Below are 22,919 nucleotides of genomic sequence, written 5' to 3' on the forward strand. Positions count from 1 at the left end.
CCCTGTATCTTTATAGCATGTTATTACAATATCCTTTTGGTCTTCAGGGACAACTCTCTTCTTTAGGGAGTTAGCAGATCTGTACATAAGCAAACGAGAAACTTTTTGCTAGGTTGCATTTTAAATAATTTATGTTTCAGAGATTTAATAAGAACATTGAAGGCCGGATGAAAGAAATAATTTTACCTTTAACGTATAATTTACATTTCCAATTCCACATCCTTTGTAAATGTGAGTCACTCTGGGCTTATGATAAGCAGATATTGACATGGCCTTTGAATATAAAGTAATTGCTTAATAGAATTTTTTCCCCCTTTCCTATAATTTGAAAGCAACTAACAATGATTGTATTTAGTGGGATGACTGTGAATTGCTGAGGAAGGTCAAAGACTTGTCAGAAAAATCAGTCTGAGAACAATTGCAAATAATCCATTGGCACTGATAGCTACCTGCATGACCATTACTAGTGATTTTTGTGCATCAGGAAAAGCTTGCCTCTCACCACTGAATAGTTTAAATGATACAACTAGAGAAAGTGAACACAAAATTACTGTCTTCTTGGAAGTGTTATGCCTTTGTCATCTTCTTAATTGATTTTAGTATGTAGTTTCTAACGGACCCTTGTCTGCTAGAACTTGTAACAGGACACGTTAGCCTTGTCTAACGTGTGCAACAAGCTCTGTAGCCTGGTTGTAAAGTGCAATTATTGCTAGTTCAAGACAATTAAATTGCTGTTTTATGTGACAGAACAGAACCATAAGTGTAAACACCTAAGGCTGCTAATACAGAACAGTGTAAGATAGCATGTGTAAGATAGCATTCTTTGTGCTATCTTACACATGCTAGGTAGGATGTGTTACCTGCTAATACAGAGCAGTGTAAGATAGCATGTGTAAGATAGCATTCTTTGTGCCTTTAATTCCATCCACCTAAGTACGAAATATGCCTTTTGCCTTGCCTTTCAGAACTCGTTTTAACCTTAGAAATAATCAGACTCCCAAGAGATGCAATGACATTCCTACAGGTACAAATGATAGAATATCATCAAGATTATAGAGCATTATTCTAATGATAATTTGTCCTTGGTCGACACTTAGGCTATTTATCAATATTTTCAGACTGTTGTAACCACATGGTAATGATAATGGCAGCGCTACTGCACACATTGCCCCCAGGGCTGCTGCTGGTTTTAACTGTCCTGCATCATTCTTTTCAGAGCAAGACTAGACAACAGGTGGTGTAGATGAGATATTGGCATTGTTAACCATGGGGTAGCAAAAGTGGGAAATAATTGGCAAGCAAACTGATTTTTATTCTGATTATTCGATTTAATTCATCATAGGGCCTTAACAGAACTAAATCTGAACATACAGTAGGGTATACAGAGTCAACAGAAATAGTTACCCTCATTATAAAAGTATTTTTCTGCTTCACAGACATACTAAGTGACGCAGTTAATTTTCCATTCATGTTACTCTTTAATCATAAATTAATCTTGGAAAAACATAGGGCTTTGCTTGATACATAAAGGTAAAAAGACAGAATTTTTTTTTTATATGATACATTTTAATCTGTCAGAGGTAAATATCCTGTAGACTGAAACAACATGCTGCATGATTTTTAATAAAACCAAATACTCATATGGGGCACCATATGAGAAAAAAAAGTCCTCCCTCCCACTATTTGATTTCAAGTTTAATTTACATACAACCTTTTACTTACATTGTGGTGTGACCTGAAAAATTGTAGTCACATAGTAGTTCATGCACTGGTGAATGTACTAGCAAGAAAAGGTATTTTGCTTTCTAAGCTTTTTCTATAATATTTTAACTGTCATGCTTGAAATGTACATTAAAAGAACAACTGGCTAAGCACTTTCATGGTGCTTTTAAGGAAATATGAGTCGGTTCAAGGGAAAGATATAAATATCTAGACGTGTATGTGCATATATTTTTTTTCTTGTAGGGGCTGAAAACAAAAATAGTGAGAATCCATAAAGATCAAGCAAGCTTATTTGTACAGTTTTGTCATAATTTAAATATATATTTCATATAGCTACAAATGTTTCCAAACCCAATATTATGTATAGCCACCAACAGTAGAGTCTGGCTGTTAAATATATAGATATACCAGTATCATCAGCTATCTTTTCACCTGTAACACTGAGCCGACAGAGGTGAGGTAAGGTTTAATTTTTGTTACATACTGTCCAAGCTGTATATTTCAAACCTTACTTTTTATTATTTTTTTTAAAGGAGAAGAATATAGATTAAAATAATCCTCTACCTGAGCCCCAAGTTTTAATTCAATATTACAGCTGACTAAATATCAGACATCTTAGTATGATACATTCGGGTATTTCTATGATTTGCCAGTTAATGCTTTCCAAGGCTGAAATTGTCCCTCCTCTTAAATGTTAGTGAGTACCGCTATTATATGCTTTCTTTAGACAGCCACTAACAGGGACCCACTTCTCCACCACATTTTTCCCACTAGTATCCAGCATCCTAGCTCCCCAATTCCATCTCTCGCTCCAAAACTTTTTCAGTATTTGGGAAATCTAAAGGATCTATTAACTTTTGAGTGAGATTAGAGGAGCTGGTTCAGAATGCTTTCTAATAAAAAAACAAGGAGGAGCATCAGTCCCCACCAGGAGTGCAGCACCACACAGAGCCACAGGCAACATTTTGAAAGCAGAAAAAGAGCTGTTTGGACAAAGGAAAGGCTGCTGCCCACAGCTTTAACAACTCAGGACAGTTTCACTCATAGTGGGAAGGTGCTGGTTACTTTTCCCCATTTAGAGTACTGTTTTTGATTGATTTCTTCTAAATAACATCATTAACTATGCTGGAAAATCAGCCAGCAAACCAGGGCTAGGCTAACGGTTTGCAAGGCCCTAAGCTACCACATGGCCCCTAAGTGCGCAGCACCTTTTCCTCAATAGCCTTAGCATCTGTGTCCTCTAGAACTAGGAGATGAGACTGGTGACTTGCTAGTAATTGATGGGACCTCAGAAGTGACTCCATAATTCCACTTTGCATTGGCACAAGACTGAACCTACTCAGACATATCCTTTCTTTCCAATAACTGAAGCAATGCTCAGAGTAGCTTCAAAGAAAACAAAACAGCTTGGAGAGCAGAAGTAACCATTTCTATAGGACTAGGGCCTTGCCTACAATTAATGTTCTCCAAAACTTCCCCATTGTTGACCTAGCACCAATATAGCTCCACTTGTGTTAGTAATGGTGTAAGCACAAGTGAAAGTTGGGTGCAGATGGTTTCACTTCTGTATCATCGAACCAACTCCTGCACTCCACTAGCATTTCCATCATTGTTAGCATCGGTGCAAAGCCAGCAATGAGAGAATTTCAGAAAATGCTCAATACAGGTGCAGACTTATACAAACAGCTCCCCTTAGTCATTTCCCACCTCTCTATTTAAAGAGGCAGAGGACATACCTAACTTCACAAGCAGTTTATTCCTTGGGCTTTATGCAACTTTCCTAATGAATGAGGAATCAGGCATAATCTGGAAATAGGACTTTCATTAGAAACCTAAAATTAACCCCCAAAAGTCTAACAAAATATTTTCTGAGTTTGGTCTCATTTCACTGAAAACCCCATCCCTTCAGTCTCCCCTTTTAGATCTCCAATGTCTTTGAGGAGGAGTCAGCTGCTGGGCTACACACCCACCAATTCTTCTGACTCCCCCATCTTTAGTCTTTTGTGGGAGGTAAAGGGGAAGGGTCTCAGACCTGCTGTGTCACACAACTTCTACCACAGATCTTCTTGATGGGAATGAGGCTGCCATCAACCCTTCTTTTGTACAACAGGAGGCAGAAAAGGTGAATAAGTCAGTCTGAGGGTTGGTCCACTATCCTTTGCACCACAGCTCCGGAAAACTATGTAAGAGGAAATGTGCAAGAGATTTTAGAATGATTCAGCATACAGCAGCAGCACCACCACCACCATCACCAGGTAAAAAGGTGTGTTGCCTGCTCTGGTGCTATCCAAATGATGATAGGAAGTCCCCAACCCTCTGCAAGAAACCCTTTCCAGGTGGGAGTGGAGATAGTGGGGTGAGGAAGCAATGGTCACACTTTGTGTAAACAGAAGATGGAAGAGCTGAGACCAGGTTTTCCTAAATATTCCATAAGACAATCAGTAGAGGAAACAGGAGGAAAGTTTCTCTACAGGAAGTAGCTCCCCTCTCGAAGAATTAAATTAACATGTACCCATATCCCAGTAGAACTCATATGACATCATGTCTTATTGCTTAAATGATGCTTAGCAGATATATAACATTTTTCATCTTCAAAATATGAATTAAATAAGTGATATTCCAATTGTTTAATATGTGCGTATATATTCAATTTTAAGTTATCTCACAAACACTAATGATACAAATTGGAGAGTTCCTTTCACCCTATTATTCCCTTGCCCTCAAATCTTAAAACAAATGATTACAGGCATGGTTAATGCACAACAGTTTGTCAAATTATAAAGGTAAGTATGTAGTTTATATCAAATTTCTTTACTTTTACTATACTGTTTCCCTAGGGTAATATTTTATTACATAACGACCTATGTTTCAACAATGGTTTCTATTAGACTGTCCCACACTTCATTTCTTATTTAGTTTACAAACTGGTTCTTTATGCCAATTTTAAATTTGATTTCTCTGAAGGCTCCACAAACCTATCATCTGTGCTGTGCTCAAATGAACTAATCTGACATTATCTACCTCCATTTAAGATTTTTCATAATTCAATTACATTTTTTCCCTTAGAACACCCTTTTCTTCTTAAACTACATAAAATTAAGATTCTGAAACCTTTCCTCAGCAACCTGCTCTATAATCCAGAGAATAACCTATTACAGTCATCCCATGTCCCTTTTACACAGAGAACTCCAAGCACTGAAATAATGAAATAGCACAAGTTATTTGAGCAAGATACATACACAGTCTCTCCAATATTAGAGAAAAATATTTACATCACTACACATTTTAAACACACCATACAGTAGTTGTGATTGGGCTGAATACTCCACCCTCTCCTGACAGTTTTTCTGGCCTCCTGGCCTGCATCACCCAGACTGTGGTAACAAAGCCTCCTGTGACTTATAGTTCCTAGACATCAGTTGACTTGTATACTCAGAGAGAATGGTTTGCTGGGAGAGGAACTGGGAATAAAAACCCAGCCATCTCTTATAGTATGGAGGGATAGAAGTTCTCCTGTCCCTGGTCCCCATCCCAACACATAACCAGGGTAATTAGTTCGCCCTAGTAAGGAAAAAAGGATGACTGGTTGATGCCAGGGATGGCAAAGAAACAGTCAAGCCCATTGAGGACAGAAGTCTATTGATTTACACCCTGAACCAACAGGATAAATAGACTACTTAGGGTCTGGGAAAGCCTAGGAAACTAATTTCTCTGTTGATCCCAAATAGTAAACATCTGATCCTTGCCAGAGGTGTTTTTGTTGCTGTTGTTTTAAAGATTATTCACCTTCTCATACGTGTTGTTCTCCAAGATGTGTTGCATATGTCCATTACACTGTAGACAAGTGTGCATCCAGTGCACTGCTTGTGGAGAGTTTTCCCTAGGGGGTGAGCAGGGCTCCCTCACGTGTACCACAAGTGCCCCGTGCTTCAAAGTGAGGATACATGGGTGAAGCTGCTCTGCCCCTTCTTCAGTTCCTTTATGCCAGAAGCTGATGGTGGACTCTGATGTTTCAGGAAAGGATTAGGTAATGGTCCCATCCAACATATTTCAAAGAATAATAGTTACAAGAAGGTGAGTAACCATTTTGCCTTCTTTGCGTACTTGCATATATCCATTAAACTGTAGGCGACAAGCTGTTATACCAGATGGTGAGACTTGGAGTCTCATTAGGAGGAGGACTGTAGGGCCATTTTCCCTACATTTGCATCTTCCCTTGAGGCAGCAGAGAACACAATCTCTGGTATGGATATGAATGGAAGATCATGTCATCACCCGACAGATGTCCATAACTGGGATGTGTGCCACAAGTGCTGCTGAGGCTGAATGTGCTCTGGTTGAGCATGCTGTGAGTTTGTCAGGATGTGTTACCTCTTTGGCAGCATAACACAGTGTGATGCACCTGCTGTTGTATTTCTAGAGTCTTGGAGTTGTGATTGGATGACCTCTCATGCACTCTGTATAAGAAACAGCTGGGAAGAAATTTGAAAGGGCTTTGTTTTATCCAGGTAAAAAGCCAAAGCTCAACAAAAGTTGGGGCAGGGGTGGTTGTAGAGTTCATCTTTGTGATTATGCAGTTTTGGGAAGAAAACTGGCAGCTATATAGACTGATTCAGGTGGAAATCAGGTATCGCTTTTGAGAAAAAAGTAGTGAATGGAATGAAGTTTGTCTTTGTAGAAAACTTTGTATGGTGGATCAGTGACCAAGGTATTCAGCTCTCTCACTCTCCTAGTGGAGGCAATGGCCATGCAGGAAGCTATATTCACTGACCTGTGTGGGAGCAAGCACAATGCTAAAGACTTGAAAGGAAGATCCCTCAGAGCAGATAACACTAAATTCAGATCCCAAGAAGGAGCTAGGTCCCTGACAGGTAGAAGAGGAAGAGAGAAGGGAAGTTCTCTGCACTTATTATCTTTGGTCATACACCAGGTTAGAGATGACAACATCCTGTCTGGGATGCATAGCAACTTGTCTAGATGGTAAATCTGAGGACAACAGACCAACCTGAGCATGCCTGTAATGCTCTGTGTTTCAATCTGGTGTGAGTGGCTCACATATGTACATGCAGCCATACGACCTAAGAACCTGAGGTAATTCCTTACAGTGGTCTGAGGGATGTCCAGGGGGACACAGGCTCAGTATAATCTGAAATCTGGAAAGAGGTCAAAATACTCTGGCAAAGGTCAAATCCAGGACTGCCCCAATGAATTCTATCCCTTATAGAGGGAATAATGTTGACTTTTCTTTGTTCAATTTCAGGCCCAAGATGTTGAACAGACACAGTTTGATGGACAGCAGCCTGTTCTTGGGATCTGGAGTGACCATGAACCAATCATCCAGGTAAGGATACAAGTGGATGTCGCTTTTGTGGAGGTAGGATGCCATAACAACCATGCACTTGGCTTGTCATCAGCACTGACGGTCTTTACCAAAGGGCAGGATGGAGAACTGGTAATGGCCATCTCCTACAACGAATCTAAAGAACATCCTGTAGCCAGGATGGATGCCACATGGAAATAGGCATTCTGTAAGTCGAGAGCAGCATACCAGACTCCCAGATGTAGGGAGAGAATGATCTCAAGTCTATACATTGCTGAGAAGTGAGCAGGTAGGCCAGATCTCCAGCATGGACGCAACCCTAGGTGACCAGACTGCATGGTTGTTTTACTACAAGCACAGGTCACAGAGCTAGTCAGCTCTGAGATCTCCATGACAGTGCAGGTGATATGCATGCCTATAGATGTGGATTAAGTTCAGAGAAAAACTTCATACCTGAATTAAGCTCGATTGATTTGACTCTTCTGGTGATTTAATAAAAACTGAGGTTAAGTGAGGTCATACCACACTATAATTCATGTAAGGAAGTATTGGAACTTGCTCCACCTGGTTTCACAGAGATCCTAATGCTTCAGCTAGATCTTGGCACAGTCCTATGTTCTGACCCAGGCTACATCTACGCTACAAGCCAAGAGTGTGATTCACCTGCTTAGGTACATGTACTCATTCTCATCAAACTAGCATGAGTAGAAATAGTGGTGTAGACAGGGTGGAATGGGTAGCGGCTTCATGGCTGAGCCGTGTTGAGTATATTCCTGCTTGAAACTGGAGGGTACATACTCAGCACAGCTTAGCTCTGCCTCCACCTCCACGACTCATGCTACTGCATCTACACAGCTATTTGTACTTGTGTTTGGTCCATGAGACCTAGCATGAGTATTTGTACACAAGCAGGGAAATCACACACCTAGCTTGTAATGTAGACATACCCTAAGACTCTTGCACCTTCTTTTCATCTTCCTGACAAGTTTATAACTCTGTTTATCTGGGGACAAATTCATTCCTGATTTAATTAATTTGAAGTCAATAGATGTACATCAAGGAAGAATTAGATCCTTTATCTTTTCATTGTACCTTGAATCACCTAGAAAGATGCTGTAGTTGTACATAAGGTTATCCCCCTAATAAATCTACAGTGGCTAGAACTTCTAACCTGTCCCCACTTTTATTTTGCCAATTATAAATGTAAAATGTGTTTAAGAAAAATAACTCCAAGAAACTTTTATAAACTCATTTAACAAAACATCCTCTATTGCCAGCAGAAACTGTCTGTATTCCTCCCTGACCACTTGGAACTATGGGTAAGTATTTGTTTCTTATTTTTGTGAAGTTGCACTTTTAAATGATTCTATGCTATTTAGCAGTTAGTTTGTATATTCATTTCTTCTTATTCACAATACTCATGCCCAGATAGTTGGCTCTATTCATATGGTAACTTTGGCGAAATAAAATACATTCCTTAAATAGACATGGAACATTCATAACTATAAACCTGTTGGAACATTGGAACCTCAAAATGGATCATCATTAGTTTTCCATGTTCCTTCCCTAATAGATAAAGGATTACTAGTGTAAAGCAGCAGCTGCCCAGGGGAAGAGAGAACCCAACCACTATGTACAATATTTACATTTAATGAAACAGAGGCCTCATAATAGTGAGACGGCCTTACAAATCACTTCTCTGTATGTTCATTAAGAACTGGCTCTGCATTAAATGTCCTCAGCGGCGTCTGATAATAAATCACTTATTGCCAGTCCTTAAGAGACATAAAAGAGACAGTTATGCAAAAGTTAATATGTTTAAAATTTGCTACCAACCCAAGCCCTGCAAACTCTAATTCTAAACTAATTCTATAAAGCACCGAACTATTACCTTCTAAATCCCCAAAATATAGCAATTCAAAAGTGTAAATCTGAGCACAAACACAAGGACAAACAGTTTATTCAGATTACTATAAAAGTACCAGTTAAACAGTTATACTGTACACCTATAAATCACCTTCAGATCAGCAGTGAAGACTTTGTTCAACTATCGTTATGCAATGCAGTAATCTAGAAATAATAGTTTCTACTCCACAGTTGATGGAGAAAGAGAACTTTCACGGACAATAAAGGATGCAGGGTTGTTTGTTTTTATTATATCCATCCATTTTAGCCCACAAAGTAAATTATTATTTTCTTAGATGCCGTGTATGTCTTTAGTACAGAAACCTAAATTTCAGTTCAGGTTTTCACAGATAAAGCTTCTGAAACACAAATATAACTTAGGGCTAAAAGGATGTAGCTCATTACAGAGAAGCAGTAAAATAAAATATATCACTGCTTTTGCTGGGCTACATTTTAAACTGCTGCCTTCACAGAAGCAACAGACTCACAAAACAGAACTGACAGGTCTGTTCTTGGGTTTCTACTCTTCAGGGAGTTTTATCTTTTGCCCAAATATGCATATTACGACAGCTATTTTGTGTTATACAAATGAGATTACCTCATGAGTTTGCTCCCAATTGAATGCTAACCATATTGTCTCGTTATAAACAAGCATTTGACTTTATTATATTTAATACTATGAAACAGCCTTAAAACACGAGAGAATATTTTCGCGGTAATGCTAAGCTTTTAACTCTAACAGCTTTTACTTCACAGGCTCTTAAATGATACCAACTACATGGTAAACATCTATATCCTTGGTCCAAATGTGTTTAGTATTGTAGTTTTCTCAAGAAATACAGAGTAGTACCCAAGACAGAAAAAAAGCTCAAATTGTAGTCACCGCAATTTTCCAGTAATTTTTATTTTCATTGTAATAGGTACCTGTCTTGGATTCAGTTCACTGAAGCTGTGACATTAAACATTTGTTGAGGGAACCCATTTTGATAAAGCTTGACAGGTAATAAAACAAGTTTTACTTTCTATTGCTGGTTGCCGCTATTCATTCGCATCAAAGAAGCTTTTCCACAAAGGTTTTAATGTATAAAATTGCCATTTACATCTGCAGGACTTCTGTCAGTTTTATAAATCATTGCTTCTCTGAATCATTTTTATCTAATCCTTTTTGAAATCACATTAGCTCCAATATTTGATGACTATATTAATATTAGTCCCATAATGGAATGTGGCCAGGTTACATGAATGTAACCTCAAAGGAGTAAAAGCTTCACTACAAAATATATTCTTCTTCAAACTATTCCAGAGAGAAAAACGAACCATTTTATTGCCAGTTTAAACAGTGAGGCAACAGACCTGTATACCAACAATCTGCCAAAAAGACCAGGTGACTCACAATAAATTTAGCACAGACTTGTTTCTTCTCATTCTCTGAGTACCGCAGCCCCATCCTGGAATGTGATTTCTTGCATTAATATACAAGTTGAAGCTAAAGAAATAACAAAAATCACTTCTTACCCTGAGCTTGCAGGTTCTGAATTCAATCAAAAATTCTCCACCCTGAGACCTGGGAAAATACAAGAAAGAAAATCCCTCTATCAGCACTGACAATAATTGGTGAGACATTAGAAATATTGTAAACAAGGTAAATGATGGTTCAATGCTATGGGTAATTAATACATACATACATTATGGAAAAATCAATTGACTTAAATCCTTGACTAGCATACTTTGAATGAAACATTATTTATCAGAAAAGAAGCTCAATAAAACCTTTAAAATTTAAGTGTAAGCATTCTTTTTTCGATGTTCTGAGGCAAATTCAATTTCAAACTTCCCTACAATTGAGTTTATGCATTTCCATAGTGAACACTAAACTCCCAGGGTAGCTAGGTAGAAAAGTGTTCAAGTTTTATATTGCTGCAGTTCAAACAATATTCTTGGCTAGATTTATCTAGAAACCAATGGCTTTTTCGCAGGGGGTAAGCAAATTAATTAGTTCTCTGTGAGGTATAAAGAACAGGCAACACGAGTTCAGGCTACACTCCAAGGCTTTGGTTTGAAGGCTAGAGAAAACTGAGCTAATTATAGATGATACACATTTGCGGTTGGAGGGAATCAGAATGCCCTGCAACAGCTGACAAAGGAGCAGTAGGGGTAAGAGCGCAAGATAAATGACTGGAGGTGGATATTTGTAAATGTGGAGGGACTCAAATAAAATGTCTTCTATAAAGACCAGGAAGAGAAATCAGTTGAGTGTATAAATATCTTTCATGAACAAATAAAATTGATTCACAACTGAATTAACGTTCATTTAACTGAACTGGATGCATTTCTCTATAAATACTAACATTTGTTAATCTTATCAGTAATATAACAATGGTTATCCCATTATCAAGGCTTGAAGTTACCCTTTAGTTTAATAAGGGCAATCAAAAAAGTGATTTTTCTGCAACAAAATGAGTTTCCACCTTTTTGTCTCCAGCATTTTTTTCTTTTCATTATAACATGAATGAAGATTAATTCTTCAGATTTATAATCTGGCAGAGAAATATTAGAAAATGCACAAAGTCTAAACATACTATTATATATTAGTGCTTACATTTCAGATTAAGAGCACAAAAGGGAGCTGCACATGTTATAAGCCAAAAACACTATTCTAGCATATCCCCATATACCAATACTAAATTTACTTTAGCATCATATTAATTTTATTTAATGATAACAGGTATAAGAGAAAGATGAAAATGCTGCCCCTGATTCAGCAAAGTACTTAAACATATCCATAACGTCAAACACATGAAGAATTCCCTTGTTGTTCTTTAAGCACCTTGCTGAATTGAAGCCTTAATATTGAATTATTATATATCAATTAATTCCCTGTGTGTGTGTATGCAAACACACACAGACACTTTCGAAGTGCCACTTGTGATTCTGTAATTAATATTGTGTTCCTCATTAATAGGCACGGTGGTAGCACTGCCTACTAATAAAGTTGCCTGATACTTCCCATTAAAAGTCCCTGTTTTCAGTTGTTTATCCTTTGCCAAACAGTAATCATTAAGGCTGAAATGTTCCATGTCAGGGGTCTTGCCACAAGCTGATCTGGGGGAGTGTGGGGGGAAAGGAGGAGAGAAATTTCAGCCAAAACAGTTTCAGCCATTTCTGAAAACAATGTTCGGGGGAAATAAATTGTTTCACCCATATTTTAAAAAATGGTTACCTTTTCTTGAAAAAAACAGTAGTGCCCCCATGATTTAGAGTAGGGACTTGAAAATTGGTGGCCTTTGAGTCAGTAGTGTACCTTTTTCCATCCTTAAAAAAATCTGTCCAAATTTGGCCAATTTATAAGCCTTGGAAAATTGTAGTTCACACATGCTCAGTAGAGACATGCTACAGTTTTGCAGCTAAATTCTCTAAAGATTTCACTTGCAATGAGTATGTTCTAGTCAAGGCTTTCCCTGCAGCTGCAGCTCTGGGCTGGGTCTGAACCCTGGATCCGAGCACTAAAAGTGAAAACAGGGAGCCTGTGTCTTCTGTTTTCTCAGTGTTCCTACTACTGAAACTCAGGCAACAGGAGGTTGCTGCCTCATTCAAATGCAAATGGGACAAAAGACAGACCTGAGAGGATTTTGGGGGAGTAGATAAGCAGAAGGAGCCTGTAGGATAAGGGGAGGTGACTGGAACCAGATGCTGGTAGGGGCAGGAGAGGGAAACTGTGACTGGGAGTTGAGGTGAAGGAAGACTGGGACCAGCTGGGCATGGAGACTGGGACTATGAGCCAGGGAGCAAAACAAGTGGCAGAGGAAAGACAGATTGGATGAGGAGCCTGATGGAAGATGGACAGGGAGTAGAAGCCTGGAACTGGATAGAGTGAGGAGAATGGGACTGGGATGATGACATGTGGGGGAAAGGGGAAAAAAGAGGATTGGGACAGGTTGGAGCATAAAGGACACAAGGGGTCAAGATTGGGGGTGTGATTGTTGGGTGTGCCAACTCTTGGTGCCTAAGGATTACAGTGATCCCTTGCCTCTGGTCTCTACATATTAGTTTGCCAAGTGTAAGGTCTCTGCTGAAAGCCTGTGTCACATTGGTCATCACAATTGTTGTGGAATGTAAGTACAGAAACTATGTAAGAAGTTAAGAACTTAATTTTCAGTTTATATAATCCTAAAGACTTGCAGCTGGTCACCAAAAGGTGAGAAACAGGTTTCCTTCAGGCAAGGGATGTTTATCTGTCTGGCTACATGTAAATAGAGTATTGTGGGGTCCACAATAGATGCCCATTTACAGTCCAAGCTAAATGCAAATGAAGGGATTGTGAAATCTTCCAGAGGGGGAATTTTACAGAAAGAAATAAACCAGCCGGAGGGGGTCCTGTTTAGAAGTGAAGACAATGGAATTTTGGACTATAACTGTACATAGAGAGCTACACTCTACATCCTTTACTGAGGGAGAAAGCGGAGAGCAAGCTTTTTCATGAAAAAGGGATCACAGCCTACCTGGCTGAAAAACACTCATGAGCAATACTAGGTTCTAGAATGCATTTCATTATCTTATTTTATATGTAACCCTTAGTTTCCAATATTTTCATCTATTTGCTATTACTTGAGTCTCCACTCATTGTTAAATAAACTTATTCTTGTTTTTTTACTATAGACACATCTAAATGCTGTGTGTTGGGTGGAGTGATGATCCTGAGGTGAAAATGGTAAGGTGGTGTATAATTTTCCCTTGGGAGTAGCAGATCTGGGAATTCTGTGAGTGTCCAGTGGAACAAGGGCTGGACACTCCAGGAGGATGCTCAGAGGTTGGAGTGTGCCTATTGTTAAACTGTAAAGAAAGAAAGGGGCCTGCGGAGACCCAAAAGACATGTTTTTGTTACCAGAGGCTAATGGAGGCACAGAAGGCACAAACAAGGGTTCCTCACACTAAGGGCAAGTGGCAACAAGGTGCTGCATAACCTTGCGTACCCGCAAAAAGTGTCACGGGGGAAGAGGCAGAAGGGTCTGTTTCACTGCAGCATACTTCCCATCAGAGTCTAGACTGGAACGAATGAAACCAGAGTCTCACTATTTCTCTGCTGTCAGAAAATATCCATGAAACCCACAGGCAAAGTAACTCTCTTATCGCCCTAAGTGCTGGTCCACACAGAGGATGGTAAACTATCGCTGATCATAGAATCATAGAATATCAGGGTTGGAAGGGACCTCAGGAGGTCATCTAGTCCAACCCCCTGCTCAAAGCAGGACCAATCCAAGTTCTTGATATCAAGAACTCCATTAGCTTAAGGGGCAGAGGTCTGTGCAGTGGATCTAAAGGTTCCAACCCTGCGGAGGAATGATGTAGGTATCAATATCATGCATATGATATAATTGGGTTTTTTTCAGTTTCCTTTTTTTAAATACCTAGCTTTCGTGTATGTAACTTCCTATGTTAAAAGACCATTAAGGTTGCAAAGTTAGGAAATGCCATAATTAAGGCTGCCTATGCAACCTTAATTGAGCTCCCTTGTGCCTATGCATTATGATAGTCATTAATTATATGATCTCATACTATTTTGTCCACAGGACCCCTGCCTCATTCAGTGCACGGGACGGACCTGCTTTGGAGGCGAATCAGAGATATGTCTTCAAGGACATGTGTCTGTAGGATCAGGGCTGAATTTAGGGGCAGGAAACCCAGGTGAGCACCTAGGGTGCCAGGCTCCGGGGGGGCACTGAGCTTGGGGGGCTGTTTTTTTTGTTAGTGACAGAATGTTTGAAGTAAAATGTTTCAGGTATTCCATATGTGGATTCATTTTTCACAAACCTCCAAAAATGTTCTGGACCTTTGTAGAATCTTGTGGAACCTTCCAGACCTTCTGAGAACTACATTTTCCTCAGACCTCCTAGAATGTTGTCAGCCATGCCCTCCCGGGTATATAGAGGGCGGGGTGTTGCCAGTCAGTCAATGAGATATAAGAACAAAGTGAAGTGAGAGCCCACCTGCAATATTGTGAACCTTGTTTTATTGTGTAATTGTGAAAGTGTACTTGTGTTTTAAGACTGAAAGAGTGTAAGTAGTGACTAATAAAGGACATATTTAATGAGACGCCAGAGATATTTATTGAATACCATCTATGCAACAATATAAATTGGGGGGAAGGGGAGCCAAAGATGCTCCTCGCTTGGGGTGCCTATGTAGGATCACTGATTCATTGGTGAATAAAATAGTATGTGATCACGTTATTAAAGACTATCATAATGCATTGGCACAAGGGTGCTGAATTAAGGCTGCACAGGCAACCTTACATCTGGCATTTACTAATTTTTGAGTGCTTGATTTTGCACCGTAAGATTCCTTATTGTATTTTTGAGTGTGCATGTATGTATGTAATCAAAGAAGTTTGTGTGTGTGTGTGTGTGTGTGTGTGTGTGTGTGTGTGTGTGTTCGTTCGTTCCAGGGAAAGCTGCATCAGTCATGCTGGTGACAACTGCTGTGGCTAAGGTTGCAAAATATTTTTCATTCTAAATTACCGTTGTCAAAAGATAATTTTCTAACATATTCATGTTTGGGCTGATTCTCCATTTGGGTCCCTTCATGAAAATGGTGTGTGTGCAGGGGAGGATAGAAACAAGGGGTGGGGGCTGAAGTTTTTGGTTTGTTTATGGGGAGAGGAGAACAAGTTAGAACAAAGTCCCTTTCTGCTGCTGACTTCTTATGAAAGGATTAAAACAACCACATGTCCCCCACCTTTAAAAAACAACAACAACAATCCAATCCACATGAAGAAAATATTACCACCACCATTATTAGTATAGAAAACTGAAATACTACTGAAATGCAAGGGCCACTCATGTCATGTAAAAATAGCATATCTTTATCCCAGCTGAGGATCTTTCCTGAAAACTTCAACCTTGGCACCCAACCTTGCAAACAGTACCAGGCACAGTGCTTACTAATATAATTAGTCCTTTCAGCAGCATATACACTTTGCTAGGAGCTTGTCTATGTGGTAACTGGAACCAAGATAACTAAAATCAGTTCAAATTCTCATCTTTATCTATTTCAGTGTAAATCTGGGGAGCGGGAGGGTTTAAATTATATAATATATTTAGAAATTAAGTCAATAATAAATCCATTTATGTTTGAAATAAGAGCGTCTCCTTCCAGACTTGCAATAAATAACTAAAGATTTGAATTACAGCAGATTTTATTTTCATTCCAGCTACCTTATAGACAACCCGTAAGTTTGAATGAAACTCATTCAAAATTAATGAAACTGTAGGACCAAGGAAATGCAATAAAAAATTCTGCCAAGTTCTTAGCTGTACCTCTAAACATGGATGTAGTGCGAGTGCAGGCAGATAACTGTACAGTTCTGAGCTAACAGAAGCTTACAAGCTCAACTATCGAAACAAGAGTACAGGGTCAGCATGAAGGGTTCCATATCTAAGAGTAAGGAGTGGTGGTGTGCATTTGTGGTGTTTTCTATTTGTTTTCATGGTGAAATTTCAGGTATTGTTTATATTAATGGACACCATAAAATATGGCTATGTGGACACGTTAAAAGTGCGGGTTATGCCTTTCTGTAAAGCATGTGACTTGCTTCACTGTTGGTGACACAATACAGGACTAAATGAACCTCTGCCCTAGGCTGTAATTCCTATGTTCATATATTTTGTCTCTACTTTGTCCCAGTCCTTTTCAACTTTAAGTATAACAATGCTTAAAGACATACTGTAGGTATTTTTAAGGCATATTTTTACAACATAAGCAGAGTAAAATCACAGATTATAACTACAATGCTAAATGACAGCTATGCAAATAGATTTTAATAGATATACTCATGCCATGGGTCAGAGCTCTGACACAAACTTACGATGTTATCATTCACAGGCCATTTACACTCATTTACTCTCCTATATCTCCACCTCCCCATCCCAGTCTGGCAAATGGAATCAGAAACAGCCTTGGCCAAAGGTGTATTTTGACAAAGAATGTGGATAACGAAGTTTCCTTTCGCTCTTGAAAAAATAGCCCTGCGCTGGTAAGTGGTACACAAAGAAAATATTCCCCATCACCAGGTATTTTTTATCCACTGGTTTCATGTCTAATCATTTCTAGTTTTCACATGACAATTCGTGAAATATTTTCTATTCCTTGGAAAACAGTCCCTCCTATAAGCCAGTGCAATATTTTGTGATGTCATGTGATTTTGCTGGTGAGACAGAAGGACACAAAGAAATATAACATATATACAAAAATTGTCAGAAGGACACATTTAAATCAATCTCAAAAACTACTTAACCAATTCAACTGAGAGAACATTCTGGCTATCAATGTGACTAAACCCTAAACATTTCAAAGTATTACTGTTAAAAGGCAGCTGCAAAACATCCCAAATATGGAGATGCTACCCCTTTTCCACAATATACCTCACAGACTTTCTACCCTGGGTAATCCATGCTCCCACACAGCGTATGGTTCTTTCTCCCTCACAAATGACTGGACCCCGGAGATTTCTGAGTCTGCTACAATCTTTGCGCTAACAGACTTGGGGCTTCTAGCTGAAGCAGTAGATCCAGCAGTCCCAGGTTCAGTACCTATATCTGGTGAGCACTGCTGGGGTATCATTGGAACTGTTTCTACAACTCCCCAAGGCACAGATCTCTGCCAGTTAAAATAAAGGAAGCTGCCAGCTGTAGCAGGACAAGCAGCTGTAACCAGGCAATAGAGTGCAACATGCTCACGCATGCACACATAGATTCAGAGCCCACTGAGATCAACAGTTGCTGCTCCACTGACATCCTTGGGCTTTAAATCAGGCCCATAGTGCTGCTTCCTCTCCCACCGAAGTCAAAATGGGGAAGAAAAAAAAACAGTAGGAGCAGAATTAGACCCCACATTTTTCTTCAAATACAGCTGGTGCAATAATTTTACTATATGGAAGTGATAAGCCTTTTTGGAGACTAAATGAGACAAAATCATTTTAGACAAAAGTCAGATTGGTCAAATTCTTTAATTGAGTTATAATTTTAAAACAGTTTGAATTTTCCTCAAACTGTGCAATACACATTAACCTTTGTGTTCAGAGTGAATTGGTAATTTTCAAGCCAACACAATTTTTGAAATCAAAGTGGCACTGGGATCTTGCAACCTAATTATGGACAGGCTACCTCTTCTTCATGGTACATTCGTGCACACACACTTACAGCTTGTCTACTCCGAACCTCACTGGTTTAATCAAAGATGTGAATTTTACTTTCAAAGGAAGAGTGACATTTTCGTTTAACTTAAACCTGTCTCTGACTTCCGCTAAACCTAAATAAACCACTCAAACTGATACAGATTTATAGATTCTGATTCGAAATAGGACCATTATCATCATCTAGTCTGACTTCCTATATAGCACAGGTAGAACTTCCTTAAAATAATATCTAGAGCATATCTTTTAGACAAACATCCTATCTTGATTTAAAATTTGCCAGTGATGGAGAATCCACCTCAACCCTTGGTAAATTGTTCTAGTGGTTAATTATTCTCATTGTTAAAAATGTGTGCCTTATTTTCAGTCTGATCTTGTCTAGCATCAATTTCCAGCCAGTGGATCATGTTACACCTTTTTCTGCTAGATTGAAGAGCCCATTATTAAGTATCTGTCTGCATGTAGATCTTGTAGACTGTAATCAAATCACCCCTTAATCTTCTCTTTGTTAAGCTAAATAGACTAAGCTTCTTGAGTCTATCACTCTAAGGCATGTTTTCTAATCCTTTAACCATTCTCATGGCTCCTCTCTGAACACTCTCCAATTTATCAACGTCCTCCTGGAATTGTGGGCACCAGAACTGGAAACCCTATTCCAGCTGTGGTCACCCATTGCCCAGTACAGAGGTAAAATAACCTCTCTACTCTCGAAATTCTCATTTATGCATCCCAGGATCATATTAGCTCTTTTGGCCACAGCGTCACACTGGGAGCTCATGTTCAAATGGTTATCTAACATGACCCCCACTTTTTTTTCCACAATTGCTGCTTCCCATGATGGAGTCCCTCTTCTACATTCTTTTTTCCTAGATGAATACATTGACATTTAGCTTTATTAAAATGTATATTGTTTGCTTGTGCCCTGTGTCCAGACAAGGGTTTGCAGCACTTTAACTAAACCTGTGCGAGTTTGCACAGACTTTCTTTGTGCCTCTTCTAGCTCTGTAGTGTGTGCTCTCAAAGCCCATCAGAGCAAGGCCCTACCTCTTGCAGGGTTTATGAGCTCTGTAGGAAAAGCACTTACCACAGGACCCTGAACACATACAAATGTAATTCAAATTGGAGTGACTGACTAGTAAGTGGCCTTTTTGTGCAACTTAAAATCACTACACTTCGAAGAACCACACCTAAATTCTGAAGAATTGTTCAATGTAAGTTACACAACTGAATGACTTTTTGTTGTTTTGGGGCTTTTTTGGCCCAGCATGGGGAGAGAGAGAGAAAAAAAAAAAATCCACAGCACAGGATAAAACATTGTAAGACACATAATTATTCCCAGGCTGTGGAGTTAACAATGCATTCCAATCCAGAAACCAGCATGTGAATAGTGCAGCTGAAGACAGTGAAGTAATCTGTCCTGCTGTACCCAGAACTCAAAGATGAAAGAGATACTTTGCTGGACCAGGAAGTTTAAGAAAGTGGTGATGTCCAATTCCAAATTTCCTACCTTGAACTAACTGTGTTTTGTTTTGTTTTGAACCAGGATTAAACCTAGTTAACTTGAGCTAAAATCATGACTGTTAATAGCTGTGATGGAGGAATTTTACAACAGCTACATCCCATTTAGCTGCTACATCCCATTTAGCCTTTTCACATGTAGAAGGCCAAGGAAATAATTGGTTTAAGGTAAGGGGCCTGTGATCTCCTTCAAACTTTCCTCACTCAGCTCCAGAAGCAAAGATTCTTCCAAGACAAGTAACTGGTCTTTTATTGGACCAACTTGGTGAATTCCAAAATCAGATCCCCTTTCAAACTACCACTCTGAAACCTGCTTGAATAAGTGCTGCTCTAATGTCCAGATTTTCATAAAGTTCTATGTGAAGAAATGTGAATGCTTTATCAGTCCTAAAGAATTTTCATTTGATTCACATGAGCACTAAGTCACTATGAAATATGTATCTGGTTTTGACAGTTTATCCTATGTGCTACCCATGGTAACTAACCTCAATGCCATCTAAAAATAACTACCCGTCTTGGAATAGGCCGTAAAAATTTACTATCTTTCAGTGACTGAAATGCTCATCTTATAGAGATGAATCTGAACCCCCTAGAAAAGTTAGTGATTGCAAGGAGCTGTTACGTATATTACTGTTAGCAAGCTCCTTCCCAGCTGGCTGTCTGCAGCTGAGCCCACAACTCTATAGCAGAGGTATATGATTTCTGGTCAAAAGAAAGGGCCGAATTGTCCAGTGAACTGAGCACAGGACTCCTAAGCTCTCCAGTCCCAGTTCTGACTACTTGAATCCTGGATTTTCCCTGTGGCCACAGTCAAGCCACTCAACATTTCTGCTATAATCACCTCAAGTTCGTAAAGTGGAGACAATAGCAACTACTTTATTTGGGGATTACGATGATTATGTAGCTGATGTTTGCTAAGCAGTACATATGCGAAGGAAAAAACAAAAACAAAAATGTGCTCACAACCTTCCAATGGCTGGAAAAATCTAGCAACCCTGGGATCCACAATTTACTATAATTGTCTCTTGCAAAGGTGTGCATTCCTGGTAACTATGCAGAGTTCTCAGCACAAACTGCTGGATTCCACGTTTACTGGATGCTTCTGCTAAAGTGGCTGACTCTGGAATATTCCATGGTGACGTTTATGTTGTCTCTGTTACAGAGTTATCAGTCAGATGAATGAAGCAGTCCACATTTGAAGTGCTCCAAAACAATAGTCATCAGACGACTCAAGCAGACTTTACAGCACAGTTTTCTGCTTAACGGTTTTCATTTTTACATATTTAAGTCCCCCCGCCCAAAAAACAGAATTAAAACTCAAATAAAATGTGTGTTCATTTTTGCAGTAAAAGAACTAAAAAAAAGCATGTTACAGTGTGGTTCCGGTCTCCTTCAATTTATACATGGCATAATCTCATTTGGCACTATATTCGGATTTGATCCAGACAATCAAAAACAAGTGTACTATTTCATTTACTGTAACTGTCTACCCACACCCCAACCAGCCAAAGATATTAGAAGCCACAGCTAAAAGAAGCCTTTTTATGCAATGCAATCCAAACATTCAAATCAAAACTCACAAACATACAGCCTACATTAAGCAACAGTGAAATGATATTAAATATTCTGTAGGAGAGTCTTTCCTATGACACCCAGAGAAGCTATTAAAATGACCAGTCTACTTAGGTTACATCATTTTGATGGGTGGCATGTAAAATATTGAAATCATTACTAGACATATTAAACATCTATTTAGGAGATAGGCTCTATTTATTTAACTTGCTAAAACGTGTGCCAAACAATATTATGAAATCACATCATGAAAATACTCGGGTTGTGGAAGAATTTGATTAGCAAACAGAACATTTTTGTACGAGAGAAAGAACCACACACCTCATCAGTAACTGCTGCTCAGTATTCTCCACTTCCAAGTTCAGACTTTTTTAGAGTAATTCCCAATGGTACTTCTGCTTCAGAGCTATTACAGGTAAGCCATAATGCACTCATTAACCCCTTTTTCCACCGGGAATGCATTATTACTTCCCCGTGGGACAGGTGAAGCACAGGTACCATTGGGAGTTACTCTAAAATAAGTCTGTACCATTTTAACTCAAGTTTCGAATGCCGGAAAGAAAATATCCACCCTTGGAAAATGTATTAGATGCCTAGCTGTGTATCTGATAGTTTATTGTACATATCTTTCCTAGATTGTTCCCTAGGAGAAAAAGTTTTCCATATTGAAATAATAAGAGGAATTAAACATACACAATCAGTGGGAAGATCATCCTAGTTCCTAAACCTGAGAACAAGGAGAAGGTATTTGACAAAAGACAAATTACTACTATTCCCCCTGCCCATCACCCCTCTCCCTGCAGAAAATCAACCCAATGCTCAATACATGATTATTACTTTAGTAAAGAGTAATTTAATGACTACATCCCTGTTCGATTCTAGCCATGACCCAGGCATTAGGACTATATTTACATCCTTAGAGGAGTTCTCCACATATTTTACAGCATGTGAGATATTGCACAGCAAACGAACAAAATTTTAATTTTAAAATTATGGTTGGTTCTGCACTACCATCTTCTGTTGCACTATGTACATTTCTAAAAACTGCACTGATCCTTTCATGAGGTGAATGTACAAAAGGGCACAGAACCATCATCTCCTACTCACACTTAGTGTCTGTGTGAGTGGTGCCATATTGAACCTTTATAATGTATATAATTTGCACATTTAAATACAAGCTTTTCCCATGTTCCAGTGAATATCAGTCTGTACCCATGTTCTTTCTTTTAGTCAAGTGTACAATATATGTTACAGAACTGGATTCAAAAGATCACCTCATTAAAAGTGTTTGCTTGATTTAATAAATAAATCCAGACCCTTTTGAGGGAGGGGGGAGTATTCACACATTTGCAGATTGAAAGAACAAGACGAGAATATTGGGCTTTAGATGTATAACACCAAACACACAACCAAACTGATGAAATAAATGTCTGTACACTTCACTTGTGTGATTTAATAATACCCTGCCCAGCACTACAGACCAACAACAGATGGCTAAGAAGGGTTTTCTACCATCAATCCACAAGTTCTGGTGTAGCTATTCAGGAAGTAGATGACAGGTAAGCTCTTACGAAGGGAAAAAAAAAAAACCCAGTACAAAACAACTTAACAGTTCATTGTAAACTGACACAAAATATTTTCTATCAAGACTCCACAAATGAGAAATATTAGATTATATCCACCAAGTTACAAACT

At 38.9% G+C, this 22,919-nt stretch overlaps 1 protein-coding gene across 44 annotated transcripts in view; it reads right to left on the reverse strand.

Annotated features, from left to right (window-relative positions):
• Positions 1-22,919, reverse strand: part of PTPRD (protein tyrosine phosphatase receptor type D) — a 1,647,138-nt gene that overhangs the window by 931,936 nt on the left and 692,283 nt on the right. For all 44 annotated transcript variants that reach the window (XM_074953350.1, XM_074953349.1, XM_074953347.1 and 41 more), the window contains one exon: positions 10,463-10,511. The gene's annotated coding sequence lies outside the window, so the exon portion shown is untranslated. The remainder of the gene's footprint in view (positions 1-10,462; positions 10,512-22,919) is intronic.

This window comes from Natator depressus, chromosome 5 (assembly GCF_965152275.1).
Source record: "Natator depressus isolate rNatDep1 chromosome 5, rNatDep2.hap1, whole genome shotgun sequence".
NCBI lineage: Eukaryota > Metazoa > Chordata > Testudines > Cheloniidae > Natator > Natator depressus.